Source organism: Carassius gibelio, chromosome B25 (assembly GCF_023724105.1).
Source record: "Carassius gibelio isolate Cgi1373 ecotype wild population from Czech Republic chromosome B25, carGib1.2-hapl.c, whole genome shotgun sequence".
NCBI lineage: Eukaryota > Metazoa > Chordata > Actinopteri > Cypriniformes > Cyprinidae > Carassius > Carassius gibelio.
Window position 1 is genome coordinate 11473974 of NC_068420.1, and position 16596 is coordinate 11490569.

A 16596-nucleotide genomic window follows, 5' to 3' on the forward strand; every position below is an offset into this window, starting at 1 on the left:
AAAGTGATAAAACATGGTAAAGTAACAATGTCAAGTATTTATCAGGTGAGAAAAAATGCCAGAAAGGCAGAAATAATAAGAAAAAGCAATGCTGAGGGCAAGAAAGACTGAAATTAAATCATAGGAAGATGCCAAGTGTGTTATTACTGTCTGTAGTAGACTATTCATCTACAGTATCAAACTCTTATCAGACAGTAGATCGCATAAGCTTTGCTAGTTGCATGTTGTTGCACATAAATATTTGCTCTCTGCTTTGTTGCATCAAAACCAGTTTCTGTTGCTTACCATGTCATAAACAACCAACTGTGATGAAAATTTTTCAGTCGCTTTGAACTGCTGTCAGTGCAAGCGCTACATAAGAGCATTGACAAGGAAGGCCATAAACCAAGAAAAGAGTGAGTGAGGCCAGTTGAAAGTGGCCGGGGAGTGATGAACTGAGACCTACCAAGCGGAAAAGGGAGCTGCTATGGCTTTCAGGTTGCTGTCCCTCCGGACCATGACGTTATTTAGAGATGAGCCTGTGATGGTTCCATTCCAGCCTAATGGCCAGAGGCTTCCAGATAATGAACAGGATGGACAGACTTCCAAACCTCCCTGGGTGTGCATATTTATGCATGATTGGAATCTGAGGCACGTGGAAGGAAGTCCCATGTTTGTCCTTGTCTGCTTGTACTCCTCTCCCTTGTGACAGCAGCGTCATTCTGTTCAGATTCAGATGAGTTCATAATGTTTCACATTCATTGACACAACACGCGTTTCAACTGTGGGCATTCCAACAGCAAGCAATATGCTACTGAGGTCAAACAAAGGCAAATATCAAACTCTCTGTAGTCTAAACACAAAACCAAAAGAAAGAGAACAAGGACCAACTACGCTAAATTCAAATCTACTGCCTATCAGGGCCTGCAAACTATCTTAACTGATTTTCCTCAAAGCTGGAAACAATTTGCAAGGTCTTGGGTGAGTAAAGTAATAGTGTAATACAGGCCTGATTAAGCTATTAAAGAGCTGGAGAGTGGAGTTACGTTATGTTTGAATGGAAACCCAAAAAAACCATAGATAAGTGACTATTCATAAAGCGTGTACTTGTACACATACTTTTGCAGATGAGCTTTAACGTGACACACTTCAATGCTACAAGAGCTGCAGATGATTCACATTCCTTTAGTCAAAATCATGTCAATCACTCCCACTCCCTCCAACCCTAAAAATTAAATGTTTGGGTCTTATCTGCAGGAAATACCGTTTGATGAAATTACACTCCTGGGCCAGAACTTGAAAGTGATGACTGGGCCCCTGCACTCATTACGGAGTCCCTCGATGCGCGGCCTGCCCTTGATCCTCGTCTGGACTCGACGAAGAACGCGGAAGGTAGACCTTGGAGGGCCTATGGAACTGGGTGGCCCTCGCTCTGGGAAGTGTTCGGCCATCTGTGTGGTATGTCGGTATGTACGCTGGTGCTCCTGTGCCCGTTTAGGGACCATGGGTTTTTCCTCAATACTGGACTATCGCCACCCTGCCCAGAGGAACTCATCTTAGGGAGATGTTAGATAGAGTAGAAATAAAAACGATCCTTTCTGGCCATATTTTAACGGTCTAGCTGAACAACTAAATGAACAATTAAATTTATTTCTGTTCCCCATGTTTGACTTTATGTGAAAAGATAAGGATTTGTGCTCTGCGATCCCACTGCGAGTTCATTTCTGATTCAACTACGTACCATTTAAAATGCCAACATAAGGGATAATTAGAGTTTTGAAAGCAAACATTTAATTAAATGTAACATTTACTGGTCTATACTGCAATATGTGTAATATTTTTACAGCTATTACCTAACATGACAAAATTAAAAACAAATTTTAACTGAAATAAATCATCACACAAACTCATTATAATAAATGTTTTCTTTTAGCTTTGTTGTTTTGTAGTGTTTTAAAGTGTTAAAATTAAGTTTTTCATAATTTCTGAATGTAAAAGAGCCACACAAATGGGAAATCAAAAATTACCTATATTACAGTGTATGATGTAGCTGTCCATCAGTGTAAACAATGTGCAAAGTAATTAAACCAAAAAGTACACGATTTATAAAGTTATTGGCTTCTAAAGTAAGGAGTCGACTCTGAATCGCTGAAACGAGTCGTTATAGATTTCAAATCTTTTGCCCATCTCTATGTAAGTCACTAGGAACACTTTGCATAATAATCTCCGCCTACCGTGTTGGGAGAAACAAAACTCTGACCTGCTCCACCCCCCACACACACGCTCTGGTTGGTGTGATAGCACCATGTCGAGGAGACAGTGTGTTTTTAATTGTAAAGGCAAGTTTGTTTTATTTTCACAGCCAAAGAATGAAGATCAGAAGAACCAATGGCTAAAATTAATTTTTACCGCAATACCAGAGCAGAACAAATCCCTTTTGTTGTGTTCACAACATTTCACTGATGACTGCTTTTCTAATCTTGGTGAGTACAAGGCGGGATTTTCAAAGCATTTGGCCATAAAAGTGGGTTCATTACCAACTTTATTTGGACCAACTAGCATCTCCGTATCACAACTTATAAGTATGATTATGAATTTATGTGTTTGTTTTCTCCCGAGCGTCTCATCAGTATGTCGCGCTAGCACTATATGTTAATCCTCTGGAGTCGATTAACGCGGATATACGTTATGAGTCATTTTCCCCTGATAACCCCGAAAAGAACTTAAATTACATAAATTAAATTACACGCGCGGCTTGAATACGCCCACACAGAAGAAAAAGCAGCGAGACTGTTCTTCAAGTTTTTTATTTTACTGTTTGCTTCGCGATGAGAGGAATAAGACATAATTCACCCCAAAAAGATGCTAACGCATTGTTTACCGTGAATTTGTGTGCGGAACAACCAATCAAAACTGACTATGTCAGTTGACCAATCAGAACACAGTATGCTACCGAAAGGTGGGGTTTAAGGAAACTGAATCTTTTGAACAGCTTCGCGCGAACCGTTTGGGGATCACTGAGAATTGAGGTAATTTTAAAATGATATTTTGACAAAATTTCAATGTTTTTTAACCTTGGATGGATTTAAACCTAATGTACAGGACTTATAAACAGTGATAGGAAGCTTAGAATTTTCATCTTACTGGCTCTTTAAAATTGGCTTTTTTTTGGTTTATAATATATGCTAAAATAATATAATAGTAAAAGAACAGTAAAATTTATCTCGATGTAACATAGAACGTATCAATACTTCGAGATTCGATCTTCTCATTTCTGATTGCTATTTTTTTTTTCTAGAACAAGCTCAAGTGTTTCACACAGCTGAAGAGTGTCAGACTCGACATGTGATCCTTAATTGATATTTTCATGAATAGAGTCACGCATGCATACGCTGGGGCTTTCCCCATTGATAACCATAGAGACCCGATGATCAGCCCAGCACATCCCATAGGGCAGAGCTGCTGATCTATTTCAGATACTCGAGGGCTTCTCATACTCACGTATGGGACTCCGATTTGTGACACAAAGCCCATGAACACTTCACCTGAGAAAAAGTCCCCCACTCCCTCGCTCAGGGCGTTGCACCCCGGGACAGACTTCTGGTTAATGCCTGACAATTCCAGAGCAATAGAAACCTGGACTGACACTTCAAAAGCTCAAATCTCAGGTTGCTGTCTTCAACACATTCAAATGTCACACACCTCAGTTTCTTCGCCCATTGTGTGGAAGATACAAGATACTACATGCTCGTGGTTGGGAAATGTGCTTTCCACGCGATCTCTTGTTTGATTCATTGACCAGAAGTTCTCACATGTTCTGCAAGTTTATCAAGAGGCTATTAATACGATAGACACCCTGGGGACCAGCGCTGTATCCTTAATCCACAGAGACTTGGAACTAGGAAGTCATCGATTCTTCCCACCACTTGCTCTGGGAATGAGCAGGCCTGTGCTTTCCCTTTTGCTAAATGGGATATTATTATTTTAACGTCCAATCCTGCCTTACCCACGCTAGACTATTTCTGTGGCTGGGAGAGTGGACAGCAAGGGCCACTGGCAGTCTGGACTTGCAGAGGAGTCACTGCAGTAGCCATTTTTTCTCAGAGAAAGAGCCTCCTCTCTGGGGAAGCTGACTTTGACTTTGCTTTCTAACCTCTAGAAGGACTAAAATCATCGGAGTAAGAGCACAGTAGCCTTCCCATTCAATGCTGCAGTAGAGGTTGAAGTTGCAAGTAAAACGTACCATGACATTGCAAACATCGAGGTTATTTCCCAAATCTTTGGTAAAGAAATTACTCAATATAACTCTAAAGAGCTCTTCTAAAATGTCTTAGCAAAAAGGTCTGAATATAATAAATGAAATTAAAAATTCAAGTCAGTATTCTATTCAAATGTATTTATAGCACTGGAAATAACATGAAATTGTTAAAACTCACATGATATAGGGTACTGGTTACGGTAATAAAATGAATTTTTTGCCTGCTAAGCCAGAGTAAATATGTTGATTATTTGTTTCCCATGATTGTGCTTCCTGTGTAAATAAATCATGAAATGCATTTTTCATGGTATATATGCTGCTTCAGTGCTCCATTTCTGCTTGGGGAAAAACATTCATATAAAAATGTAAGATAAATTATGGATAAACCATGGATTTGAATTGGGACCACTAATTGGTGATCTCAGCTTTATTGGATAATAAACTTTAGTTTTACAAAGATACATTTAAATAATTAAGAACTATTTAAGACCAAGTAATGAAAATTTTAGGATTAAATTGAAGTAAACACAATAAGTCAAAATGTTATCCTAACGTAAATGTCTATGGGGAACTTACTTATTATAAGCAACATTTCCAAACAATATCTATTACTTTTCAATTAATTGTACACAAAGAAAAAAGAAGAAAAAATAGCTAGACCATGCAGTAGAATATTTAAATAACTTTCACTTTACCTTCTGTCACACTGCACAGAAATTAGTTTTTCCTCAATAATTTGTCATCTTCTAGATATATTTGATTGAGACGTGACAAGATAATAAGTCTTGTTTTCTGTCAAACTGATCAAAATGAAGAGAACTGATTATTAAAGGGGCCATCAGATGGCAATTTTTGTTAATTATTACATCCAACAACAAAACACCTCAATCGCTTAGGATATATTCTTGTCTACATCTGGTAGACAAACATGACAGCACACTCAGGGCGGGTTATTTATCTGGATTAAAAAAAAAACACTGGGTGGATTTTTATCATTAAAGGTTGGTTGTGAAAACCACATCAGGAGCCATACTGACCAGAATGTCATTTAGTTTGAACACGGTTGAAAACGAGTCTTAATCAGCTCTGATATAACACACTGCAATACTGCACAGCCAGAGGCTTCCTCTGCTAGTCTGCTAAACCTGCGAGGCACTGCACTGATCAGAGTTACCCACTGCTTTTAAACAGGTTTACCACACAGGAACTGTGTGCACATGCGCACATGCACACACTCCAGAAGAATACGGAACAGAGCTGATGGCCAGCGGTGAGGACCGACGCATGTTCCCAACTGCTGGAGGAAAAGAGACGACACACATACACAAACAGACACACGCACACAGCTGAAGCAGGACTTCACATGTGTGTGTGAGAGAGCAGCAGTAGTTGCTCTGGAGATGTGGATGTGCCAGAAGTTCTCCCTCAGTTAGCCGGCTGTGGGGATCTGGTGCAGACGGTGCAACAGATGTTTCCTTCATTGGGCACCGCCAAACAGGGCACTGTAAAACAATGTTTGTATGCAGGAGCTTGTACTGTCAAATCAGTTTTGTACTTTCAAAACTCTACATGCCACTCAAACAATAAAAACAGCAGTGAAAATGTTTGATAACAAAGGATTTTGATTTGTTCAATGTTTCCATCACCCTGTTTTTATGTGCATTTTGACGTATCACATCAGAAACGAGTAACAGAAACACCTAATATCAAAAAAATAATTTGCTTGCTTGTGGTGGTTTTTGACTGGTATGAAAAAGGTTTAATGCAAATAATAGCGTATTTGCCGACTAAATAAAATCATCCATGCCCATCAAAATCGTAATGTGACTTTGTGCCACAGGACGGCATAACCTGACTAGCAGACCAATCTTGTTGCACAGCATCTGAAATGTTATGGTCATTCTTAAATACCCGAGTATTTCTGTAGGCATATAATTATCTTCTAGAACAACACAGGCCACCCAACCGATAAAATTAATAATGTTAAATGTATGATAACAAAGGTTTTTTGATTTGATCAATACCTATGTTTCCATAACTGTGTTTTTATGTGCATTTTGAAGACTCGCATCAGAATCGTGTGATGGAAATGCTAAATTTCGGAAATAAACTCATAAACGTTTTTTACGCTTGTTTGAGGTGGTTTATGCAAATGATAACTTGATTCCTTGAGGTGGTTTATGCAATTGTTGTTACACAGCTCTGTGGAATACTTGATTCTGATTGGTCAGTCGGGACATTCAGAGGTATGTTATCCCTCGATAACAACCTATAAAGCTAATGACACCGGCTCATCCGGGTAACAGCAGTCGGCGCTGTACTCTTGCTTGAACAATTTTTTTTCTTGGTGGAAGCTGTGTTTGTTTAGCTTATAAAATATTTAAACTCGATTTAAAATGTTTGAAAATGTTTGAAAATCTCTGTCGGTGTTTATTCTGCGAGAACAACCGGCTGGATGTACATTATCCTTTACATAGCAGATGGAAATGCGTTTGCCAAATAAAGTTCTCCATGCAAATCAAAAAAGTTTGGTGCATTGGGATAACATAAAATGACAAGCAGACTGATCTTGTTGCACAGCATCTGAAATGTTTTATGTTCATTCTAAAATGACTGAGCAAAGTCTTTCTGTATAATTGCCTCCCAGAAGAACACGACTTCTTTCCCAAACAGCAGGCATTCACCTCTGAACGCAACTGTGCTTCGTAAGGCGCAAGTCATGTATTACACATGGAAATGATTATATTCAGTGGCTTATCCTACTTTTCTTTGTGATATTTAGTGCAAGTTTATCAGGAAGTGACGATTTTGTTCTCTTTGACTTTGGAAAGATTCTTATTCGCAAAGGTTTGATGTGATATTACAATTTTGTTTGAAACTCTGGATGGAAAAATTTGCATAATGTCAGTATTTAAATTACTCTAATTCAGACAATGTTGGACAAGACAGTTTTCACATGTTGTTTTTGTAAAATGTTGATGCATGTTGAAATTTATATATAATATTTTTGGTTTTGCACTTTCTTTGGGAACTGATCAGATTTTCGCCAATTAATATTAGAAGCCATTTTAGAGTAAAATCTAATAATTAATGAATATGATATAATGAAATACTGACTCATTTTATACTCTTCAAAATAAAAATTATGACTAAGACAAAAACCATTAAAAAAAAAAATCACACATGCAGTTATGTTAAACACAAGATACAGTAACTGTCATAATAAAATTGCCACTATGTTTTAACCAGTCCTAAAAATCAAAAGAAGTTGGAACAAATTTGTGCCAAACTCTTAAAAAAAAAAAAAAAAAAGATCAGTTTGCTTTGCACATGAGTGTTGCACATGAGTGTTGCGAATTACATTGTAAATTACACATACTTGGGGTCTTGCGATGGCCACTGCAGGTGCACATCCTTGAACTTAGATATGGTTCAACATGGTGGCAAAGAAAGTCTTAATTACCTGGGTAAATCTTGTGGAACACTTGGAAAAATTTCACCCAAGAAAAATTGCAGCTGGAACTCAAAATATCCCATAGACCGTTTTAAACTTTTAAGCCCTGTAGGGAAATCATGCCAATCCTATGAAGAACCTGGCGTTTTCTCTAGTGTATTTAATGGAAGAGGAAGTGATACAGGCTGGTCTCCAAATCTGACATTTAAAACAATACTAGCTAGCAATGACACACTATCTAATGAGACAGATGGGTCCAATAAACGGGAGATTGGGTGGCATGTCTGAACCGCAGGGAGAACTGACCGCAAGGAACGACAAGGAGAACGTGTAGCCGGAGTGGAGAAGGGTTTTAGAAACTGTGGTTCCAGCACAGAGCTCAACTGGAGCTCAGCTGCAGCCAGCAGCTGCATAGACCCGAGCCCAGGAACTGAAAAGAGTACAAGTGCAAATGTTCATGTCAAATGTGTCAAGTCATTCTCTCTTTCACATGCACACACATGCGAATAGTTCTACAAGCTTTGTCAATATTAACAGAGACATTTATACTCCAAATGTACCAAAAGAAGACTTTAACGTGTTTATTCCCTACATGCTTCAATATAAATTGCAGTTTTGCTGTACTTTAAAACTGTAGCTTGTCACACTATAACCACTACTTCTTGGAAAAAACAGCTTATTACTGTAAAATGAGCTACTGTCATGCATGTAAGCTACTTTTAGTTAGCGACTTCTCAACACTGTCTTTAAGCAAAGACACACAACTTCAGAGTTCTAATGTGAACTCCTGGATTGGCAGATTAAAGCGCCACCATCTTTAGTACAATCCAAACAAGTGACTCCAGTACAAGTAAGAGTTTATACTGTTCTCATTGGCATCCAGACAGAGGAACTGGCTAAGCACTTTAAGCCATATGTTCCACTGTTCATAATTACCTCTGTGTCTATATTGAATTTATTTCATAAGGTTACAGACAACCTTTGCTTCAGTATTTACAGAGAATTATTGCATAAGAGGCTAGCGTAAATGAAAGGAGGTTTAGTAATGAATGGGATTTATAAATAGCATGGAAACCCCTCACAAGAACATTTACAGGAATTCAACTGTAATTCAGGTTTCAGTGGTTCAGCTTGTTTAAGTATCAGATCATTTTGATACCGAGAATCTTCACTGCTGTTGCTATTGGTACGATGGTTGGCCAAAGTCTAGGTCAGAGTCTAAAGGTCAGAGAGTAAAAAAATGAAAATGAAAAAGGAAATAGTTTCCTTATAAAGTCAGATGTCAGATGAATCGTAAAAACAGTATATAAATTAACTTTAAAGGTAAAAATAAATTAATAAAAAAATAAGGAAAAAATAAGAAGAATTTTAAAATTCGATATTATGAATAAATTCTGATTTTATTTTATGTTTTTAATGAGTGAGTATATTCTGTATGCTTGAGCTGTAAATGTATGCAAGCACTGAACCTGAGCCAAGTCGAACATACCTAGCATTTTCTGAATGTGCAAGACATCTACTCTTGAAAGAGAGATATTAAAAGGCTGCAACGTCTGAATCTAAACTACCACAACAAACAAAATGTATTGCAGACATGAGGTTCACAGCTTCTGCAAAGGAACAACTGAAACAGCCATTGTCAGCATCACACCACTCCTGGTAAGACGTGTCCCTATACACACAAACACGCACACACACACCCACACACACACACACACACACACACACATGCATTATCACTTTACTGAAATAATGAGCCCTTAAAACAACACCCACCTCCGTGCTGTTATATGAAACTATGTGTATTTAGATACTTGTGGGAAATGTAGAAAAACTCAAAATGAAGCCAGCGTGATAGGATACAGTGAAATTGTTTGATGCCAGGCACATACAGAAGGAAACAACAAGAACGTAAACACAACAAACAAACAAAACTGAAATGAAGCGCAGCACAAGTATCAAATCATGAAAAAAACTCCATGTTCATTGATTATAATTAATCATTTGACTTCAAAACTGAAATTAGAGCTAAAGCCTTTGTGACCACAGAAACACATTTACTTTAAGGTCAACATCCCATAGGTATTAACGGGTATGTTGGTATTTCATGCCACAAAACTTCATCACATTACCAGCAGGCATTTCCTGGTTCATAGCAGGCAACTTCCTATATGTCCTTAAATTAAACTGAAACATTCAACCCTTGATGGATGCCAGAAAACAGACACATTTTTTTTGACAAACTGCTATCTTATGTCATCACAATTTTTTTTTAATAAAGATAAAATTAAAAAAAAAGATACAGAAACTATAGAAGCTGCAGCATCTGCAAAACCTTTAACCAGCACTTACCTGAATGTATGCACAGGCTTTGGCCTATGTGAAATCCATGGCCACCTGCAAACCAAACAAAACAGAGAATCAAACAGTGATTACAGCGTTCTATATGACTTCTTTCACAATCTAAACATGCTTCTGATGTTCTCGGCTGGCGCATGGGGCTTCACGGTTTGGTTATGGCATTAAACTGTACAGCCCAAAGGACCATAGTGAATGTATCTTCTTTTTTTGTGGAAAATCCATGTCCTTCTCTTACTGAAATTGGTGGAATTCCCCTAACGGTGGCCGGTTTCAGAAGAGAGAAACCCCACACTTTCAGACCAGACTGTTTTTGTTACTCTTAAGACTCTGGAAAGTGGAAAAACTGAAAGAAAAAAAAAAATTCAGCACAGTTGAGAAACGTTACTTCTGTATAAATTCAACACTGTGATTAAATAATAGATATGGAAAAAGTGTAGGTTGCTAAGAGTACAAGAAGAGTGACTCAAAACAACAACCATCAAACCATCTCCAAAAGTTTTAGACTTTATGCAGCCACATTTTACTTGAGCGATGCACATTTTTACTTTTTCTTCTTCTTTTTGTTTAAAAAAAAAACTAAATGCATTTGAACCCTAAGCTGAAAATCCCTGAAAAAAAATAGGGCCCTATCATACATCCAGCGCAATGCGACGCAAGGCGCAGTGCAGGTGTGTTTGCTAGTTTCAGTCTGGCGCCATTCGCATTTTCCCGTCCAGCGCCACGTTGTTTAATTAGCAAATTAATTTGTGCCCATTTGTGCGCCCATGGGTGTGCTGGTCTAAAAAAGAGGTGTGTTTAGGGGCATTGCTATTAAGGAGCTGAAAATAGACTGTGCCATAGACCAACTCAAACCTGTTCTAAAGTCGTAAGTCAATGGGGCAATATTTTATTGTATTTAAAGAGCACATTGGTTGAAAATGCACCTCTGGGCGGGTCCACAGTGCCCGTTGACTTTGCTTATTACACACAGGGATGCGCATCACACAAACATGCCAAATATTAAAAACAAAAGGATTAATGTGTAAAAGAATATTATTGTGTAGACTACATAAATATAAAAGCGTAATGATGGATAGTCATTGCGTGTATTAGAATTAGGCTACCTATTTGCAATTCAGCTTATTACTACTTATAATGATGAATGAAATTCTACTTCCCACACCTTCTTCACCTCGGGAAGAGCATCTCGCTCTTAAAGGGAATGGGAGATGACACTCTGGTTGATTTATTGAACGTTACGCCCATTACTTAGTAAGAGAATAGCGACAACTCATTTCAAAACTGGAGCGTTTTTCTGTCGTTAAAATAGCAAAAGTGGATTTGTACACGCCCTGAGTGCACCTGCGCCGTGCGCTTTACACTTTGTGTTTAGATTGTTAAAATAGGGCCCCTAATCTGTTTTTTTCATTGAATACACGGAAGCAAACATACAATAAAGATTCACCCAATTACCACTTTAGCATTATAGACCCTGTTTTCCACAGATATTCAACTCAATCTCCAATTATGCTATTACAAGTTTACATCTGAAATAAATGGCTACTTTTATAAAACGGATAGTTCTGGTCCTTGATTCTGATTGGTTGAGCCACGTTCAAAGCTGCTGTAAATTACACTACAAACACACACCTTTGTTTACTTCTGTGTGTTGCTCGGCAACCACTTTGTTGAAACCACAACTGTTTCTGAGGAACTACATTGTTTGGTGGAAGAATACGGATAGAATCTTTTTATTTATACTATTACACTTTATTTGCTCTTTTATATATGGAATTACCATTTTATAAAAGCAATAAGCCCCATGAAGCATGGTTTATAGTCAATTAATAACAGTTAAGGGGGTTTACGCTCCTTGCTGTTATAAATTCTCTGTAAACCATGGTTTCTTGGGGCTTATTGTTTTAATAACCACTACCATTATATATACCGCTAACTGTTAGTTTCTTTTTAAATCCTATGTAAGCAGTAGGGCTGGCTGTTGACACAAATTTCACAGTTAGATTCGATTTCTACTCATAAGCTTGCGATTACATTAGATTAGATTCAATTACAATTTCGATTTGACTCATTTCAATATTGATTATTTTGGATATACATCAAGTGCACACTTATTCAAATATAAACTAAATACTGAAGAACAGTAATATTGTTATAATGAATATATCAAAATGCTCCTCTATTGTTAATTTTTCTAACTGACTAACGGGTCAATATTCCATTCATTAAATGAAAAGACTAATCGATTCTTGGGATTAAAGAATCCATAACGATTTATAAGAATGAAACTATAAAATTGAGAAATCGATATGCAGCCCTAGTAAGCAGTAAAGTTTACAATTTCTTTCCAGCTAACAGAGAAGCAAACGTTCTCTCAAACTGAATAAACTCTGAGAGACTGTAAAATAATCTTCATTTAAAGTTACCTGACTTTAAAAAAAAATTCTAAATGCTAACACAAAAACATTGTTTATATATCTTTCACAGAACATTCAAAAATAATGTCTCCACAATACCTAAAATATACAGTTTCCTTAACAGTTTCTCTAATATTTGCATAACCAAGAAAAAATGTTTAGACGACATTCAGAAATAATTAGCTAAATGTTCTTAGATCACATTTTTGTTAGATGGGTTCAGCGCATTGGTTGATTGACAGGTGAGTAGACAGTTCGTCAGTACTGATTAGTACTGATTAGTCAAACTCACCTGGGAGGAATGGAAAGACAGTAGGCAAGAAAGAGCTAACGTGAGAGTCCCAGCACACAAGGAGGAAATAAGGGGCGAGAGGGAAACAGTTGCATCCCTAAAGCTACTGAGATGTGAAGTTGTCAAAACACATATTTCAATGTGAGCAAGGAGTACGTATACAAAAGAGTGTGAATGGGCAGATGTCTGGAGCAGATCCCGGACTTCAGACTCTCAGGAAACTCAGGAGATAAATGATGTGAGACTAAAGTTCTTCCATTGTTCCTTCTGCATTTAGAAGCAGCGCTATTATCACCCAAAAAATGTCTTTGAAACTTGAGTACTTAGTGTGTATGTGCCATTGAATCATGCTTCTAGGAGGCTTTCAATAATACCACCTAATTTTATAGTGAAAAGACAGATGAAGACAATTTACTTTTTCATTTATACATAACACAGGTGGTCAATTGTGAAAAGAGAAGAGTTATTGATTCAATACTGAATCAAGTTCAGGTGCTAATGTGGTTGGAAAAAAAAACTTTAAGTTGTATTTTGGATGTTACCATTGACAGCATTTTGTGCCATAACAGTTTGGACTTTTCCCTAGTTTTCTTTATAGTAATAATAATAATAATAATAATAATAAAGATTATATATACTGTATTAAATTTAAAAAGGCTGTAAATAAAGCAGAGATTATTGGAGTATGTTTTTTATTAAAAAACAGTCTTTCTACTAAACTTCAATTCTTTTCTACTTTTCAGCCTTTACATTTTTTTTTTTTAACCTGTTAAATGTCACCCCGTCCCGTATACGGGACGCCTACGTTGACTGTACTATATTACAATCAAATTTAATCTAATCTTGACAAACTATATATCGTTGGAAAGGTCTAAGACTCCCAAATTTATATTATACCAATATTTTTTGTTAAAAATTATGTAGGAAAAGTAATAGATAAATTTATGACAAGAGTGCACCCTCAGAAATCTACATTACAAAAGGAGTTTTGACCTTTGTTTAAAAATAAGACTTCCTCGTTGCCTTTTTCTCTATCACTTTTTCATCCTTTAAAACCCATTTTAAAATCAGACATTGCATTACCATGTAAATGGCACATCAAAATCATGTAACAAAATGTTTTCAGTCATGAAATATAAAAATTTAAGTTTGTATCATGCACATTCAAGTCTATCTTCAAAAACGTGAGTGACAGTTATCAGGTTAATGTAATAGTAATTTCTGAGTGTTTTTTATTCTAAGGCATTTTCATTGGAAGTAGTGAAGCTTATAATTTTATAAAAACATACATTAATTCTTCTGTTAAAATGATTAAAATAGTATAATTTTGTTATAAACTAAGGTAGTGCTAAACGTCAAAAAAAGGGCGAGATGAGGATATGGAACAAATAAGGAGTTTACTGATGAAGAAGGAGGACAAAGACAATAGACTAGATTACATTTAGCATTGACACTTAGATCAGGTTACATCTACATTCAACCATCCAAACGTACAAACATCTAATCACAAACAAGGGAGAACTCAACAGAACGGGTATTTGAACAATCAGGAGGTGATGAGGGAACTGGAAATAGGTGGGAAGAATCAATTAACCAAAAATTGGGAGGAAGGTGACCAACAAAGGAAACAGAAAGTTCATAAATGTGACAGTTCGCCCCCTCCCGGAACGGTGCGTCCTCGCACCGCAAGAGGAATACCAGCGGAGGGAGGGTGGGGGTTCTGGAGGCAGGCGAGGACAGGCCAGGAGCAGGTGACGAGGGAGCATGGAGGTAGGAACCAGGGCGGAGTGGATGGAGGGGGGAGCCAGGGAGGAGCCCGGAGCAGGAGGAGCGGCAGTCCAGCGGCGAACCATCACGCCCCGATGGCGCGGACTGAGGGTGAGCTGCGGGACTGACTGGCACCAGCAGGGATGACGAGAAACTGGCTGGTCTAGGAGGAGGAAAGAGAGGAAGGATGGGAGGAAGGACAGGAGGATCAGGGCTGGACGGAACCAGCGGAAGTGGAGCAGAGGGACCGGCAGGTCCAGGAGGAGGTGGGAGAGGGAGGCGGGGAGGGAACACAGGAGACACAGAAGATTCAGAGCTGGGCGGAACCAGCGGAGACACAGAAGATTCAGGGCTGGGCGGAACCAGCGGAGACACAGAACCAGCGGAGACACAGAAGATTCAGGGCTGGGCGGAACCAGCGGAGAAACATAAGATTCAGGGCTGGGCGGAACCAGCGGAGACACAGAAAATTCAGGGCTGGGCGGAACCAGCGGAGAAACATAAGATTCAGGGCTGGGCGGAGCCAGCGGAGAAACAGAGAACTCAGGGCTGGGCGGAGCCAGCGGAGAAACAGAGGAACCAGCGGAGAAACAGAGAACTCAGGGCTGGGCGGAGCCAGCGGAGAAACAGATAACTCAGGGCTGGGCGGAGCCAGCGGAGAAACAGAAAACTCAGGGCTGGGCGGAACAAGCGGAGAAACAGAGAACTCAGGGCTGGGCGGAACCAGTGGAGAAACAGAAAACTCAGGGCTGGGCGGAACAAGCGGAGAAACAGATAACTCAGGGCTGGGCGGAGCCAGCGGAGAAACAGAAAACTCAGGGCTGGGCGGAACAAGCGGAGAAACAGAGAACTCAGGGCTGGTCGGAGCCAGTGGAGAAACCGAGAACTCAGGGCTGGGCGGAGCCAGCGGAGAAACAGAGAACTCAGGGCTGGGCGGAGCCAGCGGAGAAACAGATAACTCAGGGCTGGGCGGAGCCAGCGGAGAAACAGAAAACTCAGGGCTGGGCGGAACAAGCGGAGAAACAGAGAACTCAGGGCTGGGCGGAACAAGCGGAGAAACAGAGAACTCAGGGCTGGGCGGAGCCAGCGGAGAAACAGAAAACTCAGGGCTGGGCGGAGCCAGCGGAGAAACAGAAAACTCAGGGCTGGGCGGAACAAGCGGAGAAACAGAGAACTCAGGGCTGGGCGGAGCCAGCGGAGAAACCGAGAACTCAGGGCTGGGCGGAACCAGCGTAAATACTGAAAATTCATAGCTGGATGGAACCAGCGGAAATGGAGCAGAGGAAATGACTGGAGGAGGTAGGAGTGGGAGACAGAGAGGGTATACAGGGGGATCAGGGCTGGACGGAACCAGCGGGGAAACAGGAAAATTAGGGATTACCTCCATAGACCAGTCCATCAGATCCAGAACTTGCTCCATGTGATTTTAATAAAAGATAAATAAATGAAAGAAAAAAAATGCCGCTAAATTAATTACACTTTTGTGGGTCCGTGATTCTGTTACAAACTAAGGTAGTGCTAAACGTCAAACAAAGGGCGAGATGAGGATATGGAACAAATAAGGAGTTTACTGATGAAGAAGGAGGACAAAGACAATAGACTAGATTACATTTAGCATTAACACTTAGATCAGGTTACATCTACATTCAACCATCCAAACGTACAAACATCTAATCACGAACAAGGGAGAACTCAACAGAACGGGTATTTGAACAATCAGGAGGTGATAAGGGGACTGGAAACAGGTGGGAAGAATCAATTAACCAAAACTAGGAGGAAGGTGACCAACAAAGGAAACAGAAAGTTCATAAATGTGATAAATTTGAGCTGTAAAGCTCTTTAAAAAAAATTTATTCATTTTGGTGGTTATGGTGTTATCATTGCAGCGAGTGTAGTATTGTTAATAACTTCAGAAAGTTATTTTAGAAAAGGTTATGAAGCAATGTTATTACACTAAAATCGTTGTAACACACAACGGTGAGTATTTTAGCATTAACATATTGGCCACATTCACTTGCATTTTAAGTGCCTCAATGCAACCCATACTGCTGTTTTTTTAAATTAGGGGGGT

At 39.0% G+C, this 16596-nt stretch overlaps 1 protein-coding gene across 1 annotated transcript in view; it reads right to left on the reverse strand.

The window, feature by feature from the left end:
- Nucleotides 1-16596, reverse strand: part of ccnd2a (cyclin D2, a) — a 148030-nt gene that overhangs the window by 41290 nt on the left and 90144 nt on the right. Inside the window, exon 2 of the mRNA XM_052597641.1 lies at nt 10044-10088. The gene's annotated coding sequence lies outside the window, so the exon portion shown is untranslated. The remainder of the gene's footprint in view (nt 1-10043; nt 10089-16596) is intronic.